Source organism: Colobus angolensis, unplaced genomic scaffold (genome assembly GCF_000951035.1).
Source record: "Colobus angolensis palliatus isolate OR3802 unplaced genomic scaffold, Cang.pa_1.0 Scaffold100, whole genome shotgun sequence".
Lineage (NCBI taxonomy): Eukaryota > Metazoa > Chordata > Mammalia > Primates > Cercopithecidae > Colobus > Colobus angolensis.
The window spans coordinates 2,269,820-2,283,661 of record NW_012110920.1 but is presented as its reverse complement, the minus strand read 5'-3'; the positions used below and the strand labels follow the sequence as shown (position 1 = coordinate 2,283,661).

Below are 13,842 nucleotides of genomic sequence, written 5' to 3'. Positions count from 1 at the left end.
GAAAAACAATAACTGAAATGAAACAGGGGACATTACCACATAGCCTGCAGACATCTAACAAATAATAAGAGAAATGTTATAAACAATTCTACACACATAAATTTGATAATTTAGGTGGAATCAACCACTTCCTCTAAAAAACAAAAGCAACTCATCCAATTTGAAACAGACAAATTGAATTACTTTATAACTATTAAGGAAACTGATTTCATAATTTTAAAATTTCAAAAATTAATAATCTCTGGGCCCATTTGCCAGGTGTGGTGGCTCACGCCTGTAATCCTAGCACTTTGGGGAGCTGAGGCAGGGTGGATTACCTGAGGTCAGGAGTTCAAGACCAGCCTGGCCAACATAGCAAAACCCTGCCTCTACTAAAAATACAAAACTTAGCCAGGCGTGGTGGCACACGCCTGTAATCCCAGCTACTCAGGAGGCTGAGGAAGGAAAATTGCTCGAACCCAGGAGGCAGAGGCTGTGGTGACCTGAGATCGTACCATTGTACTCCAGCCTGGGCAACAAGAGCAAAATTGTGTCTCAAAAAAAAAAAAAGAATCTGGGCCCAGAGTATTTCACTGAAAATTCTATCAAACGTATAAAAAAGAATCAACACCATTCTATACAATCTCTTCCAAAAAATAAGAGAGAACATTTCCCAATTCGTTTATAAAGGTATTATAGTATTAACCCTGATATCAAGAGACTACCAAAGAAAAAAAGAAACTACAGGACAATATTCCTTATTGATACACAAGAAAAAAATCCTTAAGAAAATATAAACAAAATTCAGCAATATATAAAAAGAATTATATACCATACCATGACCAAGTAGTGCTTATTCCAGGGATAAAAAGCTGGTTGAACATTTTTTAAATCAAGTAATAAAATGCACCACCATATCAACAAACTAAAGAAGAAAATCAAATCAATTCACTCAGGAAAAAAATTGATAACATCCAATACCCATTCATAATAAAAATCCTCTGCAAACTAGGAATAAAAAACACCCTCAAACTGATAAATGGTACCCATAAAAAACTACAGCTAACAGCTATACTACTGCTACTTAACAGTGAAAGACTGAATGCTATATCTGTATAATCAGGAACAAGGCAAGGATATCCACTTCTACTATTCATTCAACATTGTGCTGGATGTTCTTCTAGTCACTGCAGTAAGTCCAAAGAAGAAAACAAACGGCAAACAAATCAGAAAGAAAAACCATCTTTATTTATAGACAATGTGATTGTCTACATTCAAACTTCCAAAACAAACTCTTAGAACTAATGAGTGAGTTCAGCAAGGTAACAAACACAAGATAAATATACAAAAAGCAAATGTGGCCAGGCACAGTGACTGACACCTGTAATCCCAGCACTTTGGGAGGCCAAGGCGGGTGGATCACCCGAGGTCAGGAGTTCAAGGCCAGCCTGGCCAACATGGAGAAATCACATCTCTACTAGAAATAAAAAAATTAGCTGGTGGTGGTACACGTCTGTAATCCCAGCTACTCGGGAGGCTGAGGCAGGAGAATCGCTTAAACACAAGAGGCAGAGGTTGCAGTGAACCAAGATCGCACCATTGCACTCCAGCCTGGGCAACAAGGGAGAAACTCCATCTCAGATAGATAGATACACAGACAGGCAGACAGACAGATAAATTTATATTCTTAAAAGCAAATATATTTCTATATTATAAATGCATTTGTAAATTTATTTCTGGGTTCTATGTCTCAATACTTGAAAATATAATATGATTTACAATCACTCCAAAAACATAAAATATTTAGGTATAAATCTAACAATGTATGTATAGAAAATGTATGTTAAAAACTATACAACACTGGTGAGCAAAATAAAAAATCTAAATAAATGGAGAAGACACCATCTTCATAGATTGGAAAACTCACCAAGAAAAGACGTTATTTCTCCCCAATCTGACGATTCCTATCGAATTCCCAGGAAGATTTTCTTGTATTCTTTTTTGTACAAACTCATAATTTTTATGAGTTTTACTTCCAGTACCTTGATTTTTCTAAGCTTATTTTTTTTTCCTTTTTTTAACCAAATACCCAGACTTCAATATTCTAAGCTTACATAGAAAGGAAAAGAAACTAGAAGAGCTAACACAATTTGAAAAACGATACAGTAGACATAATAACTCTACCCAAAAAGTAAATAGGAAAAAAAACCAACAACTCAGTCTATGTCTCACACTGTGCAATAAGGATTAATTAACTCAGCAAGTCTGGGTTTCCCACACCTTGTACATTTCGAGAAATATTTGGCCCTTGCCTAGCTCCCTAGAATGTAACCTCTAAGCCCTTGGAATGTCCAGCCTAGTAAGAAAGTCTTTCTTTATCTGGAGGTTTTAGGCCACTCTATATAGTCTATGCTAATAATGTGATTAATTGTGGGGGCCTTGGACCAAATGGCATCAGCTGGAGGGCTGCAGATGGAGGTCATCCATGAGGGCAGTCAACCACACCTACATCCCCACCTACCAAAAAACCCTGGACACCACGGAGCTCAGCTGACCTTACCTAGTTTTCAGTATTCCACATGTTCTCATACATCACTGCTGGAAGAAATAAACTCTGTGCACATGACTTCACAGTGATAGGACAACTATAAATTTGGGCCTGGTGTCTCCCGGACCCTGTCCTTTGCTTCTTTTTCCATCACTGACTTAAATCTGTATCCTTTAGCTGTAACAAGCCATAAGTATAACAACTTTAAGTTCTGTGATTCTTTATGAAAATCAATTGAGTCTAGGAGAAGCCTTGGGGAATCCTAAACACACATATATAAAAAATTAACTCAAAATGGATCACAAAGATAAAACATAAAATGATAAAATATTGAAGAAAAAAATGAGAAAATATCTTCGAAAATATCCTCAAGACATAGAACTAGGCAAAGAGTTCTTAAACTTGACATAAAAAGCACAAACCAGGCCGGGCACGGTGGCTCAAGCCTGTAATCCCAGCACTTTGGGAGGCCGAGATGGGCGGATCACGAAGTCAGGAGATCGAGACCATCCTGGCTAATACGGTGAAACCCCGTCTCTACTAAAATACAAAAAAAAATACTAGCTGGGCGAGGTGGTGGGCGCCTGTAGTCCCAGCTACTCGGGAGGTTGAGACAGGAGAATGGTGTAAACCCGGGAGGCGGAGCTTGCAGTGAGCTGAGATCCGGCCACTGCACTCCAGCCCGGGTGACAGAGCGAGACTCTGTCTCAAAAAAAAAAAAAAAAAAAAAAAGCACAAACCATAAAGGGAAAAACACCAGTACAGTGAATTTCAAATTTTAAAACTTGTGCTCCGTGAGGCCAGGTATGGTGGGTCACGTCTGTAATCCCAACACTTTAAGAGGCAAAGGCCGGAGGGATCACTTGAGGCCAGGACTTCGAGACCAACCTGGGCAACATAGTAGGACCCTGTCCCTACAAAAAAACAAAACAAACAAACAAACAAAAAGCCAGGAATGGTGGCACAAGCCTGTAACCAAAGCTACCTGGGAGGCTGAAACAGAAGGATCACTTGAGACGAGAGGTCAAGGCTGCAGTGAGCCATAATAGCACGACTGCACTTCAGCCTGGGTGACAGAGTGAGACTATCTTCAAAAAAACGGGAAAAAAGGGGGCTGGGACAGGGAACTTGTGCTCGGTGGCCAGATATGATGGTATGCACCTGTAATCCCGGCTACTCAAAAGGCTGAGGTGGAGATTGGGCATGGTGGCTCACAACTGTAATCCCAGCATTTTGGGAAGCCGAGGCAAGCAGATCACTGGAGGTCAGGAGTTTGAGACCAACCTGTCCAACATGGTGAAACCCCATCTCTACTAAAGATACAAAAATTAGCTAGGCGTGGTGGCAGGCACCTGTAAACCCAGCTACTTGGGAGGCTGAGGCAGAATGCTTGAACCCATTAGGCAGAGGTTACAGTGAGTCAAGACTGCACCACTACACTCTGGCCTGGGCAACAGTGCAAGACCCTGTCTTTAAAAAAGAAAAAAAAAAAAGCCCAGGTGAAGTGGGTCACGCCTGTAATCCCAGCACTTTGGGAGGCTGAGGCAGGTGGACCACAACATCAGGAGTTCGAGACCAGCCTGACCAACATGGTGAAACCCTGTCTCTACTAAAAGTTGAAAAATTAGCCAGGCATGGTGGCGCATGCCTGTAATCCCAGCTACTCAGGAGGCTGAGGCAGGAGAATCACTTGAACCCAGGAGGCGGAGGTTGCAGTGAGCCATGATAGCACCACTGCACTCCAGCCTGTGTAATGGAGCAAGACTGTCTCAAAAAAAAGAAAAAAAGAAAGGCTAAGGTAGGAGGGGATCACTTGAGCCCAGGAGTTCAAGACCAGCCTGGGCAACGTAGCAAGCTCCAGTCTCTAAAAAAAAAATAAAAATTAAATTTTAAAAATAATAAAAACTTGCACTTTGTAGGACATACAATTGAAAGTGAGAAGCGATGCCAGCTGGGCTTCCTGGGTCAAGTAAGGGCTTAGAAAACTGTAAAACTCATTCATTTCCTGCATCAAGACTTACTGCAGTTCTGGATAAATAATATTGAGGATATATGCTTAAAATATTCCTAACACCAGGATTTGCTTATGTGTTTTCTTCCCCAAGAAAGCTATAAACAGCAACAATTTTAGCTGTAAGTTTTCCTGTGTGCCCTCCCCCAAAACCAGAGTTAAAGAAAAGATTAATTGCCCGTTTTTCTGTGATCAGCAGACCTTATCTATCCTCCCGATTCCTTGTAAACATAGTTTGTAAGTTCTATAAGGTCCTGCTTTTCTTGCTGTGAAGCTGCAAGGACATAAAACAGGTAAGCGTAAGTCGCAATTTCGGTTTTTCTCAATATGTAAGGCAGATCACTAAATAATTTACTGCCTTTGTTTCTTGCCCCTGTAACATGTTCCCTGCCTCATGTATCTCCTGCGTTACAGAGTTTAAAAGGCAATCACCCAGGCAAGCAGTGGCAACCCATTCAGGACCCCTTCCACGCTGTGGAAGCTTTGTACTTTCGCTCTGCTCGATAAAACCTACAGCTCTCTCTCAGTCCGAGACTCTGTCACTTGTCGTGGTCAGCCACCACACCAATTCTTTGGCGTGGCTAGGCAATGAACCTTGGGTGTTACATCTTGGCGAGTCAGCCAGGAGACTCCAGGAAGAGTATCCCAATGACCACGCAGTGAGTACCCTCGGACCTCTTTCGCTTGCTATTCTGTCCTGTCCTTCCTTAGAATTTGGAAGCTAAACACTGGGCACCTGTCGGCCAGTTAAAGGCAATTAGCATGACCACGGGACTAAAGACAGGGGCGTCACGCTTTCTGGGAAAGGTTCTCTGACAACCCCCGACCCTTTGAAGTCGGGCACACTGGCTTGCCCGGAACCAGTTCTAACTCTTTCACTTTCCGTGGTGGTCCCGAAGTACACCCGGGAGTGCTCAGCAAACGTCACAGTCTCCCAGATATCCTGGTTGAGACCACGGCCCCACCAGAGGCTCCCACAGCACGAGTTACTAAGCATGAGACAGCCACATCTTCTGACCCCATCTCCTGGGTCCAAATATCTGCCGGTTAGACTTCTTTCCTCACCTCGTAAGCAAGATTATTCCCTCCAGACAGGACCAAGAATCCCTATGTAGGAGCCTTAAGTTTTTAAGGTGGCGTCCAGAGGTTCCCCGTCCGTGGTGCCCTCCGGAATGTAGGCAGTGTTGCCATCTGACTGCCACTTTGAAAGGCCAGTTCCCACCACTGTGTATGGTCTCCCACATCAGGACAATTTGAAGACAGATCTGTAACTTCCATGTGGATGGTAGAGGCCCTAGGACATTTCCTTCCTTGTTCCCCAGATGAACTTCCCCTTTTTTTGGTGCCTCTCAAGTACAATCTGTGGTGTGTGGGTATGCCCCTTAGAGCAGTTGAATTGCTATTTCAACCATTCCATCATGGGTATTGGAAGGAAGAAAATATCATCATCTGAGACACAGGATACTGGTACCACCTTAAGAGGGGGGCTTACTCCTATGATGTAAAGTGGGGACAAAAGGCTAGAATACAGCAGTTGTTCTCTCGACCCTGGCCTAGAGGACATCAACCACCCCTTTTGAGCTTACTAAGCCTCCTGTTGCTAATTCAGAGATTCCTCCTTGAAGGACAGTTTTATGGCCAGGCCCGCATAAATTGGGCCTTTGGGCCTTGGCATGCAAGCATCAGAGATTACCCTGACCCAGGCCTTGCCACCCTGGAACAGATAGGACATGTTGGCAAAGGGACCACAATAAATCCAGCAGTCCTCATGCCCCATCTAGTGGTCAATGGGTGCACGGCAGGGGGCAAGGACGATTTCCATTCTGCCAGTAAGCATGGTTAAATCCAGTAAATGGAAGGCTCAGGGACGACCATGCGCTCCAAGCACAATTGGACTTGACCCTTGAGGGGGTGCCCTAAGGGGAAGATGAGTCCCTAAGACTAACCAGGTGTGCGGGTATACCTGTGTTTAAAATTCCAGATGGGCACCACACCTTCAAAATCAGACATTCCCTTAAGATGTATCCTGAATAAATGGGACAAGTTCGACCCTGAGACCTTAAAAAAGCAGCAGCTGATGTTCTTCTGCACCAATGCCTGGCCTCAGTACTCCTCACAAAACAGAGAAACTTGGCCCCCCTGAGGGAAGTGTTAATTACAACACCATTCTACAACTACATCTTCTCTGTCAACGGGAATGTAAATGGAGTGAAGTCCCTCACGTACAGGCTTGCTTTGCCCTTCATGACAATACTGCTGTATGCCAAGCCTGCAAGATTTGCCCAAATGACAAAAACCCACAGTTGCCTCCATACTCAGGGCCTCCTTCCTCAGCCCCACTCTCCTCCCCCACTGACTCTCCTCCATGCAGCCCCACCAAAGTGTTAGAGGCCCACCGAAAAGAAAACGTAAACTCTGCAAACCAGGCACCCAAATTATGTCCCTTACAAGCAGTAGGAGGAGAATTTAGGTCCACCCATGTGCATGTCTCTTTCTCACTCTCAGATTTAAAACAAATAAAGGCAGACACAGGGAAATTCTCAGATGATCCCAATAACTATATACATGTCTTACAAGAGTTAAGGCAGTACTTTGATCTAGCATGGAGCGACATCATGTTGCTCCTTGATCACCTTAAGTCCTACTGAAAAGGAGGCAGCTTTAGCGGCAGCCCAGCATTTTAGGGATTTATGGTATCTCAGCCAGGTAAACACATCGAATGGCCCCAGGGGAGAAGGAGACCACAACAGACGGTCCCCACTGTAGACCCTCATTGTGATACCGACTCAGATCATGGAGACTGAAGCCGCAGGCATTTACTAACTTGTATCTTGGAAGGGTTAAGAATAGGAAGAAGCCTATGAACAACTCAATGCTATCCACAATTACACATGGAAAAGAGGAAAACCCCTCAGCTCTTCTAGAAAGGATACAGGAGGCTCTAAGAAAGTATACCTCCCTAATTCCAGATTCCCTGGAAGGCCAACTTATTCTAAAGGATAAATTTATCACCCGATCAGCAGCCAATATTAGAAAACTCCAAAAGTCTGCCTTAGGCCCAGAACAAAATTTGGAGGCATTATTAAACCTGGTCACCTTGGTGTTCTATAAAAAGGACCGAGAGGAACAGGCCAAAAGGGAAAAGTAAGATAAGAGAAAGACCGCAGCCTTGGTCATGGCCCTCAGACGAGCAAACCTTGGAGGTTCAAAGAGCACAAAAAATGGAGCAGGACAATTGTCTGGTAGGGCTTGTTATCAGTGCGGTTTGCAAGGACGCTTTAAAAAAGACTGTCCAACAAAAAACAAACAGCCCCCTCGCCCATGTCCAATATGCCAAGGAAATCACTGGAAGGTGCACTGCTCCAGATAATGAAGGCTCTCTGGGCCAGAGGCCCCCAGCCAGATTATTCAGCAACAGGACTGAGGGTCCCCGGGGCAAACGTCAGCTTATACCACCCTCATGGAGCCCCAGGTAAGCTCAACCAGTAAGGGCCAGGAAATCGATTTCCTCCTGGACACCGGCACGGCCTTCTCACTGTTAATCTCCTGCCCTGGATGGTTATCTTCAAGATCCATTACCATCCGAGGAATCCTAGCACAGCCTGTAACCAGGTATTTCTCCCACCTCCTCAGCTGCAATTGGGAGACCTTGCTCTTGTCACATGTTTCTTGCCTGAGAGTCCCACACCCTTATTAGGGAAGGACATATTAGCCAAAGCTGGAGCTATTATCTACATGAATACGGGGAGACAAGTTACCCGTTTGTTGCACCTTACTCGAGGAGGGAATCAACCCTGAAGTCTGGGCATTGGAAGGACAATTCAGTAGGGCAAAAAACGCCCATCCAGTTCAAATTAGGCTAAAAGACCCCACCACTTTTCCTTATCAAAGGCAATATCCCCTAAGGCCTGGAGCTCATAAAGGACTAGAGGATATTATCAGGCATTTAAAAGCTCAAGGCTTAGTGAGAAAATGTGACAGTCCCTGCAACACCCCAATCCTAGGAGTACAAACACCAAATGGTCAGTGGAGACTAGTGCAAGACCTCAGAATCATCGATGAGGCAGTAATTCATTTATATCCTGCCGTACCCAACCTCTATACCCTGCTCTCTCAGGTACCAGAGGAAGCAGAATGGTTCAGTTCTGGACCTCAAGGATGCCTTCTCCTGCATTCCCCTGCACACTGACTCCCAGTTCCTCTTTGCCTTTGAGGATCCTACAGACCACATGTCCCAACTTTCATAGACGGTCTTGCCCCAGGGGTTTAGGGATAGCCCTCATCTGTTTGGTCAGGCACTGGCCCAAGACATAGGCCAATTCTCAAGTCCAGGCACTCTAGTCCTCCAATATGTGGATGACTTACTTTTGGCTACCAGTTTGGAGACCTCATGTCAGCAGACTACTCTAGATCTCTTGAATTTTCTAGCTAATAGAGGGTATTTAAGTCAGAGGCCCAGCTCTGCCTACAACAAGTTAAATATCTAGGCCTAATCCTAGCCAAAGGAACTAGGGCCCTCAGCAAAGAACAAAGTCAGCCTATACTGGCTTACCCTCGCCCTGAGACATTGAAACAGTTGCAGGGATTCCTCGGAATCACCAGCTTTTGCCGACTGTGGATCCCTGGATACAGTGAGATGGCCAGGCCACTCTATATTCTGATAAAGGAGACCTAGAGGGCGAATACCCATCTAGTAGGATGGGAACCAGAGGTGGAAGCAGCCTTCAAAACTTTAAAACAGACCCTAGTACAAGCTCCAGCCCTAAGTCTCCCCACAGGACAAAATTTATCTTTATATGTCAGACAGAGAGCAGGAATAGCTCTTGGAGTTCTTACTCAGACCCATGGGACAGCCCTACAACCAGGGGCATACCTAAGTAAGGAAAGTGACGTAGTAGCAAAAGGCTGACCTCACTGTTTATGGGTGGTTGCAGCAGTGGCCATCTCAGTATCAGAGACTATCAAAATAATACAAGGAGAGGATCTCACTGTCTGCACTACTCATGATGTAAGTGGCATATTAAATGCTAAAGGAAGTTTGTGGCTCTCAGATAACCACCTACTCAAATACCAGGCACTAATCCTTGAAGGACCAGTGTTTCAAATATGCACATGTGCAGCCCTCAACTCTGCCACTTTTCTCCCAGAGGATGTGGAGCCAATAGAGCATAACTGCCACCAAATTATCGACCAGACTTATGCTGCCCAGGAGGATCTCTCAGAAGTCCCCTTAACTAACCCTGACCTTACCCTGTGTACTGATGGAAGTTCATTTATAGAAAATAGGGTGCAAAGGGCAGGCTATGCCATAGTTAGCAATGCAACAGTACTTGAGAGTAAGCGTCTTCCCCCAGAGACCAGCACCCGGTTAGCAGAACTAGTGGCACTTACCTGAGCCTTAGAACTGGAAGAAGGAAAAAGAATAAATGTATAGATAGAGAGCTGGTATGCTTTTCTAGTTCTGCATGCCCATGCTGCAATACGGAAAGAGAGGGAGTTTATAACCTCCGGGGAGACACCCATTAAGTACCACAAGGAAATCATGAAATTCTTGCATGCAATGCAGAAACCCAAGGAGGTGGCAGTCTTACACTGCCAGGGTCATCAAAAAGGTGAAGGAGAAGTAGCAGAAGGAAACCGCTGAGCAGATGCTGAGGCCAAAGTTGCTGCTAAGCAGGACTTCCCTTTAGAAATGTCCATGGAAGGACCCTTAGCATGGAGCAACCCCCTCCAGGAGGTTAAGCCCCAGTATTCCCCAACTGAAACAGAATGGGGACTCTCGCGGGGACATAGTCTTCTCCCCTCAGGGTGGTTAGCGACAGAAGAGGGAAAGGTGCTCATACCTGAAGCCAGCCAGTGGAAAATACTTAAGACCCTCCAACAAACTTTTCATATAGGTATTGCAAGTACCCATAAGATGGCCAAATCCCTATTTACAGGGCCAAACCTTCTCAAAACCATCCGGCAGGTAGTCAAGACCTGCAAGGTGTGCCAAAAAAAATAATCCCTTGGTCCATCATAAGGCCACCCTCGGGGAACAAACAGGGCACTATCCTGGACAGGACTGGCAGTTAAACTTCACCCATATGTCTAAGTCAAGGGGATTTCAATACTTGTTGGTCTGTGTTGATACCTTTACAAAGTGGGTGGAAGCCTTCCCCTGCAGAACAGAGAAGTACCAAGAAGTAGTTAAAATCTTACTTCACGAGATAATTCGTAGATTCAGACTTCCCCAAAGCTTACAGAGCAACAATGGTCCAGCTTTTAAAGCTACAATAACTCAAGGAATTTCCAAGGCACTAGGAATCCAACATCACCTTCACTGTGCTTGGAGGCCACAATCCTCAGGGAAGGTCGAAAAGGCAAATGAAACACTAAGGAGGCATTTGAGAAAGCAACTCCCATGGCCCACTCTCCTGCCCATGGCCTTGTTAAAAATCCGAAATTCCCCTCACAGAATGGGGCTCAGTCCATATGAAATGCTGTACGGATGGCCTTTTCTCACAAATGACCTCCTGCTCAATCAGGAAACGGCCAATTTGGTCAAAGACTTTGGTCAAAGACTAACTTCTCTAGCAAAATATCAACAAAACCTTAAAACTTTACCCAAAGAGTGTGACAGGAAAAAAGGAAGAGAGTTGTTCCAACCAGAAGATCTAGTATTGGTCAAGTCCCTCCCCTCTACCTTCCCATCTATGGATCCCTTGTGGGAGAGATCATACTCGGCAATCCTCTCTATCCCCACTGCAGTTAAGGTGGCAGGAGTGGAATCCTGGATTCACCACACCTGAGTTACACCTTGGACACCCCCTGAGGAACTTACGGGACTATCAGCTCAGGTGTCTCAAGATCAGTCAGACCAGCCTTGATACACCTGTGAGCCATTAGAGGCCCTGCTTCTCCTATTTCAGAACGAAGCACCCCAGGCTAAAAAGACTCCTACAGTTAATCGTAAAGAAGAAAAACTCATCTCTACCTAAAAGAGGATAAGTAGAAAACCTACATGATCTTTGACCTCTCTCCTTGCTCTCTCTAATGGAGTCCTTATACTGTTTCATCACATTAAACAGTATACTAACCATACTCTTTGCAGTAGGATCACATACTGTAGCTCCTGCCAGGACAAAAATCCTGATCACATCAACCTTTTTTCTATCGTCCTTCCTTTTAACACAATTTACTCCTTCTTCCCTCCTCCTTTCCACTACTGCTCCACCTACAGAGCGCCATGACTCCCTTTATAAGGATCTCCTCTAAGCTTCTTTTAACTCTCCTAATACTAAGTATTCCTTCTGACACCTCTTCATCCCTCCCCTGCTGCACTTGCTTCTCTAATGCATGCTCTCCTCCCCTTCCCAGAAACAATGACGCAGTCAACTTCGAAAGGATGTTCTTTAAAACTAAATCAGGCTTCACTACCCACACCTATATGAGAAAGGAATGTTATAGTGTTGCTTCTCTCTGCTCCCACAATGGCTGTACATACCACCAAGGAAAAATGACCCCGTCCAACCGTCCCGATGCCATAGGGACCACCCAGTGTTGGACACATTACACCAGTGTGGGTGTAACTGATGAAGGAGGTGTCCAGGATAAAGCCAAAAAACATGTCCAACAAGTAATTAAAAACTTGGTCCAACCATCTAACACTCCAAGTCCATATAAGAAACTAGACCTTTCCAGGTTACAAAAGACTCCTGACTCTCATTCCCATCTCTGCAGTCTACTTAACACCACACTCACAGGAACGCAGGAGGCCTCTCCTGACAATCCAACCAACTACTGGATGTGTCTTCCCTTGCATTTCCAGCCCTATGTTCCCAGTAGTCCCGGTCCCAGGACACTGGAACCTATCCACCTTAATCCTAAACACCACCGGGATAGTTGGCTCCCTAGTCACCAATCTGCCAGCCACACAAGGCCTCAAATCTCACATGTATAAATTTCAGCGTGCCTCCAAATAGAAACATCTCCCAGTGTCAATCCTGGATACCGGTTACCTCAGGTTTCACCTAACTCCAGACATCTTTTTCATCTGTGCTAACACAGCTTATTGATGTCTAAATGGCACCCCAAAAGAGTTACGCTTTCTCTCATTTCTAGCACCCCCCGTGTCCATTTATACGGAAGAAGAGTTGCAAAGTCTTCTTATACCCCAGTCCCACCAAGCACAAGCTCCTATTCTCCCTTTTATGGTAGGAGCCAGAATACTGGGCAGGCTTGGGACTGGAATTGGAGGTATAACCTCCTTCATCCAATTCTATTATAAAATATCACAAGAATTAAATGATGATATGGAACGGGTTGCTAACTCCCTGATGACCCTACAAAGCCAGCTTAATTCTCTAACTGAGGTGGCCCTCCAAAACCGAAGGGCCCCAGATTTATTAACAGCTAAAAGAGGAAGAACTTGCCTCTTCGTAGGGTAAGAATGTTGCTACTTCATCAACTAGTCAGGAATTATTGCCAAAAAGGTCCAGGAGCCAAGGGAATGAATAGAACGTAGAAAGAAAAGAGTTTCAACTCTCAGGACCCTGGAGTATATTTAACCAGTGAGTATCCTGACTTCTCCCCTTTCTAGGCCCTGTAACAGCCATCTTGCTATTACTCGCCTTTGGGCCCTATATTTTTAACCTCCTTGTCAACTTTGTTTCCTCCAGGATCAAGGCCATCAAGCTACAAATGGCCTTACAAATGGAACCTCAAATGAGTTTAACTCACAGCTTCTACCAAGGACCCTTGGATCAACCCACTGGTCTCTTGACTGGCCTAGAAAGTTCCCCTCTGGAGGATAATACAACAGCAGGGCCCCATCTTTGCCCCTAACCAGCAGGAAGTAGCTAGAACGGTCATCGCCCAGTTCCCAACAGCAGTTGGGGTGTCCTGTTTAGAGCGGGGACTGAGAGGCAATGCCAGCTGGGCTTCCTAGGTCGAGTAGGGGCTTGGAAAGCTGTAAACTCACTCATTTCCTGTATCAGGACTTACTTCGGTTCTGGATAAATAACACTGAGGATATATGCTTAAAATAGTCCTAACATGAGGATTTGCTTATGTACTTTCTTCCCCAAGAAAGCTATAAACAGCGACAATTTTAGCTGTAAGTTTTCCTATGTGCCCCACCACCGAAACCAGTTAAAGAAAAGATTAACTGCCCATTTTTCTGTGATCAGTGGACCCGATTCCTCGTAAACACAGTTTGTAAGTTCTATAAGATCCTGTTTTTCTTGCTGTGCAGCTGCAAGGACATAGAACAGGTAAGCATAAGTCACAATTTCAGTTTTTCTCAAAATCTAAGGCACGTCAC

General features: G+C 44.8%; 1 protein-coding gene across 1 annotated transcript in view; it reads right to left on the bottom strand.

Moving 5' to 3' along the window:
• The window catches only part of CEP85L (centrosomal protein 85kDa-like), a 200,250-nt gene that overhangs the window by 147,526 nt on the left and 38,882 nt on the right, over positions 1 to 13,842 (bottom strand). The window lies entirely within an intron of this gene.